This window comes from Pleuronectes platessa, chromosome 12 (assembly GCF_947347685.1).
Source record: "Pleuronectes platessa chromosome 12, fPlePla1.1, whole genome shotgun sequence".
Taxonomy (NCBI): domain Eukaryota; kingdom Metazoa; phylum Chordata; class Actinopteri; order Pleuronectiformes; family Pleuronectidae; genus Pleuronectes; species Pleuronectes platessa.
The window spans coordinates 3672623-3689528 of NC_070637.1; positions in this window are offsets into that span (position 1 = coordinate 3672623).

Below are 16906 nucleotides of genomic sequence, written 5' to 3' on the forward strand. Positions count from 1 at the left end.
CAACATCATCAGACTGTGGCTGATTGTTGTTGTTGGGTGATCCATCTTACCCATTCTTCTGAACGCGATATCTCAAGAATGCCTTGAGGGAATTTCTTAAAAACTGAGACAAATATTAATTTGGACTCAAGGATGACCCGATTAGAATTTGGTAGTCAAAGGTCAAAGATCAGCTTGAGCGAATGTCAAATTTAGTACAAACATTCACTTGGACTCAGAGATTAACTAATTCGATTTTGGTGCCTGGAGGTTAAAACGTTAAGATCAGAGTGATCTCACATTCCTGTGAATGTGATATACGGCCTGTAGGGAATTTCATAATTTATGGCACAATTCATTTGGACTCATGGACCTGATTAGAAATTGATGGTCAAGGGTCAATGTCACTGTGACCTCTCAAAACAAACTTTTTGTCTTGTGAATGTGATCTCTCAGGAACACCTCAATGGAAATCTTTCAAAATTGGCGCACATGTTAACTGGAACTAACAAATTAATTGATGTACCCTTCACTTGGATTCAAAGATGAACTGATTCAATTTCTGTGGTCAACGGTAAAGGTCACAGTGACCTATTCTTAATGAAATAAGTTTAGTTTATAATATAACGGGGATTCAATCTTTAGCAAAGGCATTTAAATGTGATATGGGGCCTCAACTAGACATTGTCTGGTATGTAACAAGAGAAACTATTGGTCCTTAATCCTTAAGACTTCACTGTATTTCCTAAGGCTGTTGTAATACCGTCTGCTTTTCGACAGGAACAACTTCATTTGAAAACACAGTGGGAATATAAAGTAGCATGGAATGAAAATACTCGAGGAAAGAAATCAAGACACATAACACCAACACTAGTCAGGTGGGTACTGGGGGGGTCTGTCTTCCTCTCTCTGGCCCTGGAGCGCACTCCACGATTCATTAGATCTACTGGGCATTGCGCACAGAGCGTTGTTCCAGACCAAGCGTGTTTTGATCCCGAGTCCAGACTATCAGCAGGCCGGCAGTGCACCGGCAGTGCGGCTGTGTCCCGGCTTTGAGCATCCTAAAAATATCCCGCACCAAGCACGCGGATCAAAGGGCGCAGCAACACCGCCACGAATCCCGCCCCGGCATTTAACCTAAAGCCCCTCAGGGGAGGAGCGAGTGGAGGGAGAGGAGGGAGAGGAGGAAGAGGAGGGAGAGGAGGGAGAGGAGCAGGGCCCGGGGCTTCCAGAGCACAGGAGAGAGGGAGAGAGGGGGAGGCTGGCTCAGGTTTCAGAGACGCGCTCTGACTGACGGACTGACCTGCGGCACACAGTGGGAGCGCTCCTTGGTGAAGCAGCGACTGGGACAGACGGAGCAGGACGCACAGGAATAAGCGCAACGTCCCCGAGAAACCAGGATCATCACTGACTGACTGATGACACTGCACAGAATGACTTCTATTTTAACTTTAGTCTAAGTTACTCATCCGAGTGCAGCAAGGTATCTGCTTTGAGGCCATTTTTAAGAAGACGCGCAGTGAGGGAGAGGGAGAGAGAGAGAGAGAGCCTCTCATTAGCTCCAAAGTTGCAGATCCTCTTCTGCAGCTCTTCACCAGATGAGTATAGGAGATTCTGTTTGGATAAAACCAAAGTTAAAAGTCTAAAATGGAACAGGATCAGAAGTGGGGAGTCTGTGGACAAAAGTCTGAGCAGTGGAAGAGTGGCAGCGTTCAACAGGAGAAGAAAGCTTCACATCAGCCTCTCTGGAGGTACTGGAGAGATTTGTCCGGCGTTACGATTTGCATCGCCGCGTCCGTCCTGTGCCTTGGAGTTTGCGTTGTGGTTTTAGTGCGCGCCTCGGAGCTGCAGTCCAGGGTGTGGAGTCTGGAGCAGCGGGACGCGCAGTTCTCCGCGTGGAGGGTGTCTCTGGAGCAGGTGGAGCCCATTAACCTGGGTAGACTGGACCAGATCCTGGAGGAGGTGAGCGCGTCACTGCATCCAAACTATTCATCAGCAGCGTTTTATTTAATTAAAAAAGAGCAACTGTTGTGCTTTGTCACACGTTTCAGTTTAGAATCCACAAGTGGTCTGTATGAGACCTGCACCCCGCAGGGCCGTCTGTGGACATGTTGGTGCCCTGGGTTAGATGTCCACAGGCAGCCTTGGAGTGGGAGGGTGTCGGATTTTTACAATTTGAATATGTTATGACATTTGAATTAATTGCAAAACACATAAGTGTTGAACATTTTACTTTTTCCATTTCCTGTTCCTTGACATGACTTCAACACCATCAACACTATCGCTTGTTATACTGGTTTTTAACCATAGTCATGATATGACATATAGGGGGAGGCTGTGGCTCAGGAGGTTGAGGGTTTCCTCTACTTACCAGAGGGTCAGCGGTTTGATCCCAGTCCCCCTCCATCTCTCGCTGGGCAAGATACTGACCCTCAAATCGTCCCTGACGACTTCTGTGCCAGCAGTGTATAAGTGATCTATCATAGAGAAAGTTCTGCCCATAGATGCACTGTATGAATGGTTGAATGTCAAAACTGTTCTGTAAACCGTCATCAAGACTATAAGCATTATATACATTCAGAATCATTTAACATTCAGGCCACTGTTCATCTGTGTCTGTGCTTCTTCTCCATCTGTAATGGACCAGTTTAATGTAAGGCATCCTGGCCAGTTTATAAGATACAAACCCTTTTCAGCCACACCAAGGGACAGGGTGTCAGTCTGACAGTCTTTTGCAGAAGAAAGGTCTGGACACAACAACCACATAGCAACATTGTGCATGCGTGTTTAGCACCTAAATGCCCCTGAAATAACCAGCACAGCAGATTGCTGGCTACTTCTCAAGCTGCTATTATAAACTGAAACTTAAACTGTTTCCTTATTTTGTGACTCTGTGGCTCACTCGCATTCAAAGCCTTCAGCCTTTATGAGCCCAGCGGTGAGATTTCGTCAGCTGCCCGAGACCTAACATCAACGAAATAAATGTGATATCAGGGGGGCAGTTTAACTGTTTATCATTACAGTTTTTTTCTTTTGTTAGACCTGCAATATATTTGATATTTTCATTTAACATAAGTAACCTGGTTATTCATGTAGCAGAAAGGTTGATTATGTGAGTCAGTCCTCAGCAGTGTCCTTCTGCAGTCCGCCTATAGAGTCCTCTAAGTGCCAGCTGTTTAGTGCAATGTGAGCAGTTATATATTTTTAACAATGTAAAGGAGGCACCATGGTCAGGGACAGACATCTAACTTTACATCAGGAGAAAATAAAGCAGCAAAATATGTCTTCTTCCCCTTTGGCACCTCTTCAGCTGGTGGTGTCCTAGGTGGGTCATCCCTCAAACCTGCTTTAACAAGTCCCTAAAATAACATTAATAAATTCCTCTTATATTTTTCCTGGAAAAAAAATGTCAAGATAACCACTTATGCAGAGATACCTTTATTTGCCAAATAATTTATAAAAATTAAAACTGAATAAATAGAAAATGTTTTAGTTCGAAAACCTGTTGATTTGATTTTAACGATTTGGTTTCTTCTTAATTCACAATTAAAAAAAGTTTCAAGGGCAAATTAATCATATTTTGCGTCATTGCATTGTATTCATTGTTTGTCTATTAGGTTTGAGAACTAAATTCAATCAAGCTGCACCAAATTACAGAAACTCGTAGATATCAGTCAGTGATATATAATGTTCATTGATATCCATTGTTCCCTGGGAAATATGTGTAAATGCCAAACAAGGAAAAAAACAAAAACGTTCAGCAAGTAATAACAAAAATCCTAGATGCCTGCCAAAAGTTAACTTTCTTAGCCCATGTCCTATCCTTAAACCAAGTGTCATGGATATATGTCCAGTAGTGTTTTCACAGTCCTGCAGACAAACAAACAATCAAACATGAGCAAAATCGTAACCCTCTTGGCCAAGCTAATTATGAATACTAAGTACCTGCAAACTGACTCCCAACACATTAGTAAATTTGTCGTTAACCACTAATAAGCCATTAGAAACAACTTATAAACACTCGCTAAAGGCTGCCTTCTTTGAATGCTAAACTGTAAACACCAACCAAAAGGCTTAAAAAACAAAAACCAATTTCCTTAATGATGACCCACTGATGTACAAAGATGAAAGACCAATTCAACAATGTTCCCGGACATTAGTGATTTTTACAGAGCAAGTTGTACGTGTGTTATAGACATCATGCGTGCACCCTCACCGAGACGCCTCGGCCCGTGTAGTTCCCAGAGTTGCCCTCTGTGTTGCCCTTTCACTGACCTCTTCCACAGCTACACTAACAAGCTCTTCCACGGTGATTGAAGTCCCGCAGGGACCCTGTTTTTTCTTCTTCCGTTTGCTTTGACCTAACTTTTATCACCCCCACACCCCACCCACCACTCTCTCCACCCTGAACCCACTTCACTAGGACCAGGGTGATGCACTTACCAGTAGAGGAGCTGAGGTCAGAGTGTTAACAGGGCAACAGCCCTGATGTTAGAAATACAGAGGTCATGAGCCCAAGTCACCTCAACTTCCCAGTAATTCTGAATGACTGTCAATGAGAAGACAGAACAAACCCAGACGCTCAGAATAAAGCTGAGATGGCAGAAAGAGAGTCCGATATTCAGATATCATACTTCACATACATGTTCGCAAATAGAACATAGTGAGATTGATGTAGTATTCAATCAACGGTGCTGGTGATAGAGTCCTGTTAGAGTGCCCAGTGGGAGTAGAGTCCCTCTGTCTTCGTCTCCAATCGGACCCGGGGGCAATGCAGCCTCTTTGTTTAGCTCTCTGTGTATACATAGTCATTATTAATGGGACACAAGTACAGATGTGGCCCTTTGAGAGCAGACGTCTGTGGTGCTTTCACCCAACACTGTGCAGAATCCTTTGCTTTGTCTCTGCCAATGATGTCCAGTTTCCTCTGTTATGGAAAATGTGCACCGGTCCGGCAGCACAGAATTGGTCCTTAGTCAAATTTGGATTACAGCAGAAGCCATTAGCTCACTGATGTTTCCAGTAAATTTTTTTCACATTCAATACTGTCACCTTTCAGGGCTGTATAGGGCTTTGTGTATCACCTTATAATTAACATTAACATTATCATTTTACACATTTTAAACCAAAGTGTTAAATTCACATTCACTAATAGTTTTTTGTGTGGTTGCACTGTGTTCCCTCATCTCATAAACACATACTGGACTTATTTAGACTAAGTACCAGAAAACCGCCCCCCCCGGCAGCCTCAGTCTCACCCACATTAAATCTGTACTAATTCACCACTGAAAATAGTCCCTAACAAATTGACCATGCTAACTTCCATCCGACTATTTTTTATAAAAACTACAGAGCCCTGCTACATTACTGAGCTTTTAAATTAAGCTATTTATTTGTGAGTTGTGATTAAGATTGATGTCGTCAGAGGGAACCAATTGAGTTGGAGCAGAGAGCGACAGAGGGAAGACCATCACACAGTTGGTTTTGGTCTTTTCATTGTTAAACAACAAGAAATATGGAGTGTAGCTTTAAACTGTATAGCCAATAAGATTAAATGTCATATCGAGATAAAAACTTCATGAACAACATTCGGATTAGTAACTGAGCACATCTTCAAGAAGAGAACAAACCCTGGTTCTTCAACAACCTAAAGCCTGAGAAACTCAGCGACCTTTACAGAGGTACTGGCAGATTCTTAAATTGCTGTTCATCAACAAAAACTTCCAGAACGTAATATTCTTTATAATCATGAGGTGTTGTTTTGTAATATTTTAATGCGATACAAAGTGAGCTTTAGAAGTGATGGTAGCTGCTCAGACAGAGCTGCATGTCCATGCTTCTGGTCTTTACCAAGTTAGGCTAACAGTATATTTAATGCACATGATATCAGTATTACTCTTTAGTGTGGTTTATGATTTTCAAAGGAAGATTACCCGCTGTAAAGCAGAGCGAGTCACTGCAAGCTTTATATAATAGTCAGTCAGTCAATACAATAGTGTACACCTAGGCTGTGGCTGAGGGGCAGAGCCGTTGCCAACCAACCAGAACGTCGGCAGTTCGAACCCAGTCTTCCCAGTCTGTACTGTATGAATGTGTGTGAATAGCTGAATGGCAAACTGTACTGAAAGCACTTTGAGTGGTCATCAAGACTAAAAAAGCTCTATATAAATACAGACCGTTTACCATTATTCATTGCCCAACCTCAATAAAAAAAAAACAGGGTTCACACTGTGTTGAAAACTCATGGAATTTGAAAGTAACAATTTCCAGGCATGAAGACGTTTCGAAAAAAATGTATGAATCGAGAAAGTTTTGGAAAACTCGTGTAAATTTACTCAGAAATACATGTAGGACAGAGTTTATGTACATGGACTGTGCAGTGAAACCTTTGGCATTTAGAGAAAGGAAGAGCCAGCGCTAGCCATGATAAAGGAGCTAAGCCCGAGGCTGCTGCTGCTGCTGCATGAGAACCAGCTCTCAACCTGATCCCCCAGCTTTTTTAGTCCAGCCATCAACAAGACTCTTGCTGCCAGTGACTATGCTTCACTTTGTGTCCACCATCAAAGAAGGTACAGATTCAAGGTACTGTACTCACAAATAAAACTGCAGGCACCTTATGGTGTCAACTACCTAATATTCCTACAAGTTTTGTGAAGACAAACCAGGTTTTCCAGGTCATATTCCATAAACAACCACATAGTCGCCAGATTTCCAAGTACTCATGTACTTTTTGGGATGGCTCCTTTTTTTCATTGTTAAGAGTATTGAATAAAAAAAAAACAACAGAGAATGTATTGCAAATCCCTCCTTTTTCCTCATAGTTTATTTGTGGAAATGTATTAGTAATAATGTAAAAAAAAAAACTTTAACAGAAGATCTGTACAAGCAAAATATATTTGACTATTTTGAAGAGAAACATTTTGCGTGCATGAGAGTTCATGGCCCCTCATAACTGCAAATTCTCGACAGGTGTCCAAGTTAAAAATAGGCTTTGTGAGGTGCTTGAATTCAGTCATTCCTCCCCCTAAATAACAACCATACCCTTAACAACACCACAGAAAACAGCCTGACCTCCCTGACCTCCCCGCTCTCTCCAAACATGGCCCCTTCAACATTTACAATTAACCACTAAGTGCTCTCTGCAGAGCTGGTCGAAGCCTGGTGCACACAGTTAGTGCAGAGGCTTGATGGGAGCTGGAGGCCACATTGCGAGTTGTGGAAATGTGAAAAATATAGTCTCCCTCTGCCCTCCTGTCCTCACTATGCTCCGCAGAGCTGTCACCCAACACGCTGTGAGGTCTAAATACACACACACACACACACACACACACACACACACACACACACACATGTTTACATCCCCTGTGTTATGTGTGTGTGCTTGTGTGTGCGCATGTGTCTTTTTGGAGTATAAACGACACGTGCTAATCAGACTGCCTAATGCAAACAGCACACTCAAGTAGAAGTGCTTGAGCTGCCTCTGCATTTCGTCAGTGCACAGTTAGAGATGACTGTGTACACACACACACAAACACACACACACACACGCACACAAAGCACACAAAGCAGACATGCTGACAGTTGAAATTGAGAAGATTTACTGCACAGTCAGGATATACTAGATTAAGTATATGAGTGTTAGCCCACTATGGTGAAAAGAAGAATCAATAAGACATCTTATATCAATGTATCAAATTCTTTGGAAATGTGTGATTGATGATTCCTCTGTGTTATAAAGAGGCTGCTGGATAAATCAGCTTCAGTGAAACGGGGGTGCAAAATTCAAGCTTCAAAACTCTATGTTAGCCTTATGGTAAAAATAAACGTTGCTGTCTCTTTAACTGACGGCTCTTTTTATTGTCTTTTTGAGAGTTTTTTATCCATAAACTATCTTTTTAAACTATCTACAACGGTAATTACTAATAGAGTTTGAACTCTGTGATTATAATAAACTCTAGCTTGTCATAACTAAAAAGCGAAAACACCAGAGAAAAATATCTTTCTCTTATCAGGTAGGGTCTGACTTATGAAATGGAATCACATAACATTGATTTATTAAAAATATTGATTCTAGTCGTTTTGCTCAAAATTGAATTACAATTTTTTTCATTATGACCAAATTTGAAATGGAAACTGAGATGAACATATGTAACGGTGTCAAGTCATGGCATTGCCTTGATGATGAGGATGATATTGACATTTAATGTGAAATTTACTTTTCATAATTTTCCATCTCTTCTGTTCAAGCTTTACTTTTATTATGTGCTTTTCATTCTAAATGTGCATGAACTAAGTTCTAAAAAAGTTTTTGTGCAAATTTCGAAAAGGGTTAGTTTATACTGTCATATGTTTTTATAGTTTTTTTAATCTTTCTATTTAGATTTCTGAAGTGAGAGGGTGGAGAAGTGAAGGGAGTGTGCTGCATGTAGCAGCAGCACCAGGTGGTACAGTTCATTAGACAGCAGGATGATAAAAGGTTTAGTTATCTCTTTAAAATAGAATGTTAAAACCACATCAAAAACTGGCATCGGGTTACGATTTCTAAAGCGAGAGGCAGACAATGACACCCCCTCACCTCACCCCCTCTCACCCTGCCTCACCCTCTGCTGCCCAATTGGTCTCTCTGACAGAGCTTCAGAGGCTAAATGGTGTGTAAAGAAAAATATTCTCTGGTGTTCTGAGACACAGACAGAACTCTTTGACTTGTAAGAAAATAAGACTTTGATGTGCTATAGATTATTAGGTTAAGGGTCCCTCATGCTATTGCAACTTGTTGTATTATATAAAATATGTTACATCAAAAGCAACACATTTGTTCTGTTAAATATGGTATAGAGATTAGTGGATGTTGATGACTTTGGTCAGTTCCAACTGTGTTTTTTCCTTTTTAAGTGGAAGGGTACCTCTAACTGTGGTCACGTCTGTATTCTCTGAGGCCAGTGAATATGTGGAGGCATAAATGAAAGGCTAATGACAGTCTTTGATGCTGGCTCATTATGATTCTCTCCCTCTGGCAAACTGCTACTACAGTGACCTTGTGTAGTTATAGCTGCTGCTCCTTTTGCAATAACTGACAGCTTCAGTAGAACAAAGCCACCACCCTATCTCCATTATCTGGTTTGGAGAATGCATTTCAATGTCGTGTGACTATAGTTTGGACGGTAGAGAGATCTGGCTTCACAGCTCTCTGGGTTAGTCTTTCTAAAGGCTTCTCCAGCTGTGAGAACAGAGTGAGCCTAAAAAAATCATGATAATATAGTGACTTATTAAACTGGACAATCGGACCATCATGTCAACCTTGACAGTTGTGAAGCAAATGTCCCCCCCCCCCCCTCACTAGAACAGATTGGAAGTGAAAGGGAGGCGAAGGTTTGCCACTCAAACATTTATTAAGGTGTGGCCGGACCCTTAGTCCATTGAAAAGTTGCACGCTTAGTGATCCCTGATCTATGGCCTATGAACCAGGATGACGATAGTGACGTAACTAGTACCCAGAATACTGCAGCAGTGCTCAGAATCCCAGTGTCATTATAACATTCCCTTCAGCACTTGTCGCAGCTCTCTGAACAGCCTGCCCTGACATTCTCTGCTTGTAACCTCTTCCAGTGGGACTGACTGTGATCCATACTCGTTGTGTATTCAGTTCAGGGTCAAATCGCATGCAGGCTTTTGTTGGTCTAATGAGATCAACTGTCACACTCTGATACTGAGAAAGACTAAAAGGTGTTAGCAGGCCCTTTAGCCCAACAATAAAACAATACTAAACTTGAACTAAATGTTTTTCCGTAAATTGAACTGGCGTGCACACTGCTCCACAGTTTTCAAACCCCTAGACCTGGGAGCTTTGAAAAGCTGCTGGCCCCAAATTAGTTTGAAAACTTTGGGGCCCTTTTTTTAATCTCAACAAGCAAAAATGAAGACTCTGTCTTCACTGAACTAGCAGCAGTGAATGCAGCGTGTTGCTAACACTTACTTATTCATCATCGGTCATTCATTTTCAAGATTTGTTATTTCTGATGCTGATCTAAAGCACTTGTCATTTTGTTTAAAAGTTAAAAAATACTAGTGTGTATGTAGCCTCAGTCCACAGGTGAAACTGGAAACTGTCATGGACAAGACAAACTGAATCCCGAACTGCCTGTGCTGTCAGTGTTTAAATGGGTTGTATGAGTAACACTGCGGTGTGAATGTGATAATTTGATTAATTTAATGTCTAGGGCTTTGTGGATGAATTCAAATTTTGTTGTGCAATTAAAATTTCCATTAAGTGAAACATGATGCTGTAATGTTAAAGTGAATTCTAATCTCGTCCTTCTCTTGTGCAGAAGCTTGCAGCGCGGCTACCAAAGACACGGGATGTGAGAGAAGCTCCACACAGCTGCCTTTGTCCCCCAGGTAAGTCCCCCGCCTCCCTCCATCCACACGTTTCTCACTTTACTGAAGGATTTCACTTCACACACACAGCAGATGGGCCGCTGATGAATTTATCCACTCAAACTGCTAATTTCCAAATTGTAGGTGTGCAAGTTTCGCCTCCATATGTTGCTTTTCCAGCGGATATTCAATATTTAGACATCATTTATTCTATATTTGTTGATTTCTGTATTTGGTCTCCTTATAAGTCGTTTTTTTGTTGGTCCCCACCAAGTTCCAGCATGTATGTATCAACAAGAGCTCAGTTAAAGTGTTGCCAAAGGCCAGGAAAGATTTTCACCAGCCATTAGTTTTTACATTTGTACATTTACTTGTTGTCATGAGAGGGTAACATTTTTCCACTTTAAAGATAAAACTCTGATAGGTGTTCACTCTTTGTTCATCAGTGCAGTGACAGATGATTACTGAGACGTATCTTTGATGTTTTAATAGAGATATAGAAACAGACAGGTGAAAGGTTGGCAGCTGCTGAGATGGCTTCTCCTCCACCTTTAAATATCAATCAAATCAAACCAAACGGATATTGTTTGCATTTCTTATTTACGTTTGTTGTTGATGTACCTGATGATGAAACATGTTCACTGGGCTCATCGGTCTAACACTCGTGCCCTTCAGCTCACTCACACACCATGACAAGCTTGAGGTGCATTTCCTGTTCAGCTGGCAGCCGGAGGCCATTTTGTGTCATATGAGGTCATGACACAGGCTGGCGTGATGAGATGGTGTGACTGAGGCGTTCCTGGATGAGCAGCCACATTAGTCAGTATAAGAACTCGAGTACAAGCTGTGAAGAGTGTTGGCGAGGCAGTCCATGTTGCTGCCACTCCACCTCTGATGGCCTGTGTTTCTTCCTGGATTCAATGCCCTTGTCTGACATAATCAAATTGGCCTATGACATCCCGAAGGTTTTTGTAACTAAAAATACTCAATAAGTGTTAAACCCTTGAGAATGTCAGAGTAACTCCTTCAGTGTCTGAAGCCACCTGTTTCCCCGCTGAAGCCCCCAGACAGTCGTAATTAAGTCGTCAGTTAGACAAGCGGTGTGTCTATGTGCGTATGTGTGTGTTGACTCTTGCACTGTGTCCTGGACTTGGATGGACGAAGAGATGGAAATGACTCTCATTTCTGTGAGTGTTCATGTCACATTTGCACAGTTGGTGTAGTGATTGTTGTTGATAGAATGTACAACAGGGTGTAATTACCTTCATTGACAGATCTTTGATTACCTTAGGTATAGTAGTTTGTATTGGATATATGCAATTCAGTGGTAAAAATGACTTTGAGTGAGTGAGTGATTAACTTAATGTGAAATGAACATAACATAAGCTATTCTTGTTTTGTACTTCTACAAAAGGACCAACACCATAAACAGATATATATATAAATCGGTTGCACACAGAAATCATAGTAACAGCTGACTGTTTTGATGCTTTTTATGCATTTTCTTTCATGTGTGTTTGTGTGTATCCGGGACACCCCTGTGAGAACAGGCTCGCCACACATTAGTGTTAATTAGTCTGGACAATAGGATGTTAGTGTTGTTAACATGGCAGTAAGTGTCTGTGGGACGGCCCGTGAACGCCGGTTAAGGTGGCAGTTTGCAGGCAGCTTCAGAGGAAGTTCTCCAGGTGCGGAAGTCTTTCATCTCGAGCTGCCAGATGGTCTGACACTTTTACAGCTTCATGTGACTTTCTGTGCTCCCACAACAGGTAGTGAGTGGGAGTCCGGGAGCGGGAGGTTTATGTGTCGTCAGGGAAACTGACGGACCCCCTAAAAGCACTGTTTTCTTATTTAGTTTATTTTCTCCTGCGGTAAATGTTTGAACAGGAGATTTAAGGAACCCCAACCCTGTCTGCTACACTTTCACAGATGTCTTAAGCGCTCATCCTTTGTACGTTTGTGTGTAAGGTAGCAGGATCAAGCAAAAACGACTGAACTGATTTCCATGAATCTTGTTGGACTAATGTCATATGAGGCAGAGAAGAGTTAAATGCAGATCTGGATAATGGGGTGGATCAATGAATTGTTTTTATTTGTTTAAAATTGTAGGTGTATTTCAACATTTTGTGGATTTCTTAGAGAATAATTAACAGGTCTTAATGAAAAGTTTGCAATGGATGCAGATCCAAATAGAAATCTGGATGTCTTTGAAAAGTAGACAGGATCTGATTGTTTGCTGCTGAGTCTGTCGGCGCGAGCTCATGTTGTTTAATTGTTGTCAAATCGATTGATGAAAATAAGAGAATAATCAATGACAATAGGGAAAATGAAAGATGTTGCTAAACTAAGCTAAGCATGACTTATGTGTCTTGATGTGGAATAAGGACAAACTGAGCAAATGCACAGATGTTTTAATAAAAGTGTTGCATGATGTCTGTTACCAGTGGCTGATACTTTTGATTTTAATAAGCCAATAATCTTTTGTGTATCAGATGATCATAAAAGTTACTGTTGTGCCAAAAGTCCATTCTGATGATTGATGTGAACATTAACTGAAGCTCCTTACCTTGATCTTCAGGGTTTTATATATTTTACTGTTGCCACATGATTGTTTAATGGCATAAATACAAAGGTGTACAGCTATTCCAAACTATTATTGTCCAAGTGCTCGGTGAATGAGAAACCCTGGATCAGTGTGTGTCTTTTAGTGCCATGGGTGTCTGTTTTATTCTGAGCTTGACATGTTTGTGAGCAGCCTGTGAAAAATGAACTTTGTAAGTTGCTATAAGTAGAGCGGCAGAGTGTGGGTGGATTCAGGCCCCAAAGATGCCACAGAGTGTGATGTCTTTCAAATGTTTATCTTGCCCGTGACACAGAGCAGTCGGCCTGAAAATATATGTAACATATATGATGCTTTAGGTGGATGAATCACCAGACACATTGTTTGTGGCTGAGTGGGCCTCCTATCAACAGTCTGGGCATGCTTTGTATGCCTTATTAGAGGTTGACCAGGACAATGGTAATAGAACAAAGCCTTTGAGCTGGAACAGGCAGACAACTGGAGTCACTCAGTGCATCACACACCCCACACACTCTTGGTTGTAACATATTATGTTGTCAGTGCTGGCAACCATCACATCTCCGGTGCCCTTAGAACACTTCTATACTAGCTTGTACATGAAAGCTGTTCCACTCATTCTCTGCTGGCTGTTTATTAGGAACACAGACCTAAAACTAACAGTGTATTACAGCAGTTCGGCATTAAATCCTCTTTGAGGGAGGTTGTAATGTTGAGTTTGTGTTTAAACTGTTTCAGACAGGTGCTGATTCAACTTTGTGGTCTCTGTGGAGACTCAGTTTATGTTGCTATTAAAGCTAGACATAATTTCCACAATGTACAATTCAAGCCCATGAAACGAACAGGGAATTAATATTTATTTGCTTTTAAATGGAGCTTTGGTTGAAGAATGTCCCTAATTTGTAGGAATTATACATTAATTTCCAGGAAATGTCTGGAAATAATTCGCACATTGTGTGGCCATAAAATAAAGAATGATCAGGTGCTGTGCTAGTTGGAGAAAATCTGCCATCTGGTGGATGTCCTGTTTAATCCTCCATCACAGTAATTTATGTCATTATATTAGTAAATGGGCACTGGTGGCTTTAAATCAGCCCCAAGTCCACTGCTGCATGAACCTTGTATCTTGTCTTTCGTGGTTTGTTGGCTCTTATTATTCTTTTACACCATTACTCCTTTGTGCTTTCTACATCTTATCTGCTGGTAGTGACTACACGTACAAGTCAACTACAAACTGTGTATACTTTAACATTTAATGTCATGTTTCCTCAGCTAATACACTGTCAATTTGATTTGTATGTGACACATCCTAAAATATTCCCATACAGCAGTGTAACCATTGCTTATGTGGTATAGAACACCATGGTGTGGTTGACCGGATGAGTAACACTATGTACTGTATATGTCACCTCTCATTTAGTATCACAAGCTGACCAGCCCTGTTGCCAAGAATAGAGTCCTCCCTGAGGATGGGAGTATTCCATAGAGCCCTTGTTTTCACTGGCAGGGCTGATTCTTATAATGACCTGCGTTGTTCTATTTTGGTTTTGTACACACAATTGGCCAATGTGCATCTAATTTTGTGGCTGGGTTTATGATTAGTGAGTAAGAAGACCAGATAAGTGACTCTTTATGGTGACCCAGATACTCCACTTGGAGTTGGTGACATACTGGTAGTTGTGGTATGTCACAGGTGTCAGTTTTTAACTTCTAAGCTCATGTGTTACGCTATATAATGAATACATGGCTTGTGCAGTAAGTGAAAAGTGGAAAGAACCAGACAACAGTTTTTTCTCTTAACTGGTAGACTAGTTGATCCTTGATTTTTGTTGTCGTAGCAGGAACAACATTTACTCTTAATCTCAATCATCACCTACATGATAGATTGGGTTCTCAAAGGCTGCCTCACTCCATCTTCTTTCACTGACACATAGGTAGGAACGTTTCTTTCTGTCTTTCTCTCACTCCCTCCCCCTAACCTTGGACCATTTCCACATATCTTTATGTTTAGTGTAGTTTTGGTCACATTTCCTTTCTGATCATCTCTCTGTTCCCCTGTTGGCCCTGGGTACAGGCTACCATTTTCACCATGGCTAATACAATTTAGCTCCCCCTGAGTCTTCTTACCTCTTCTTGCAGTTACTTGATGGGGACTCACAAAAATATGCTACATGCATGTTTCTCACAGAACAGCCATTTATCCTGTGTGTTTATTGTTCAGGGAGTTTTCATTAAGGCTCACCTGTGGCCATCATCACCTATAGTTTAATACCATCACATTGTTTGAGAACTACAAACAATCTCATAGTTGACAGAAGTGTTCAGCCAGATAAAAATGTAATCCACATCCTCCGGTAGTATCCCAGCAATCACAAACCAGGGTATGAATTAAAAAAAACATAAATCCAAGTGATACTAAGGTTTGGAGTTGTGCCAGTACAGTTTTCTTGTGCAAACAGGGATTATTGCTCAGATTTCAGGTGCACTCAGTTTGACCCCCAGTCGAAGTGATTTGGATTTAGTCTGGCTAACAACTGTGGCTTGTCTGATCATCTGAGTGCTTGTGCTTTTTCTGCCTGTTGGACTTAACCAATGTTGCAATGTTTCCAGATCTTCAAAGGTGTTACAAATTACAAACAAGAGCAGATTATATAATTACAGCATACGTTTACTAAATTTACCAAACTGGCCGTATTCATTCAAACCTACACTGATGATAATAATTTCTTCTCACGTTTATGAGCATACTTCTATTTTGGGACACAATTTTTTTATTGCTGCTAGTTTTACTTTTGGAGACGGCTCGCCGAAATCCCTCCTCCCACTCTGGCATGGATGGAGCGTGGCGTGGCTGTGAGGATGGATTAGTCCTGGGTTAAGACAATAGGAGATAGGGGGTTCAGCAGGAAACACGCTGAGAGGGAGAATGGGAGGGGGGGTAAAGACCGCGGCCTCTGAAGGAGGAAGTGGGCTTTGACAGTTTACCTGGCTTTGGTCCCAGGCTAAGCCATGGAGGGAGAACAGAGGCATGTAATCTGACCCCCCAGCTATGACCTCCCCCCCAATCCCTTCCACCCCATCCCTGCCAGCCATGCAGCTTGGCAGCCTGGCAGCCTGGCATCGCTAGCATAGCTCAGCCCCCACCACATTCAGACAAGTCACACACACACACAGGCTGAGATGTATGGCCTACGACTTCAGTCATCAGGACTGTAGCATGTGCGGAAGTGTCACTCCCCTGCTGAGTAAGATACAACTGATTACTTCAGAATATAATCTGAGTTTTCAACCTGGCAAAAAATGGGCACACAGCACCAATAGTGCTGTGTGTTAGCTGGCTTGTGGGCAGCTGTGGATGAGTGCGTAGAGCGAGGCAAGATGCTTAACCTCGAATTGCCCCTCATAGAAAAAAGTGCACTGGGTTAAAAAGATGATAACAGAATGGAAAGGCTACTCTCAAATGACATATCTGCAAGTCTAATTGGATTTTAGAATCAGATTGGGTTTACATTTTTTAAGAATCATTTAGTCACAGCCCTTTATATAAATCTGTTTACATTATGCGGAAATTCCCAGACATTACATTGAAATCCTGGGATATAGCTAATCCATATATAATTTTTCCCCACAAGCTCCATCGAAACATATCTCATCAGCATAAGCAGATCTATTCTCAGCCATTTCATGATAAAGCCAGAGGAGCTTAGCTGTACTTGTATCTGTGAGATGTAAATAGAGCACTGGTTAGGACAGCAGGCCAACCTGAGTGGACAACGCTATGCAAGAACAATGTGACTTTTTTTTTTACCGCCCGAAGATACATACCCTGCATTGGGGGGAGGTGGTGGTACTGGGTGGGAGGGTGCCTAGGTGAGTTGGTGGGGTTGAGGGGTGGGATGGGGGCAACCAGATCTCTGGGCACTCCGAGTATTCCTCAAAGTCTGCCAGCTGACAGACCACAACGGCTCACAGCCT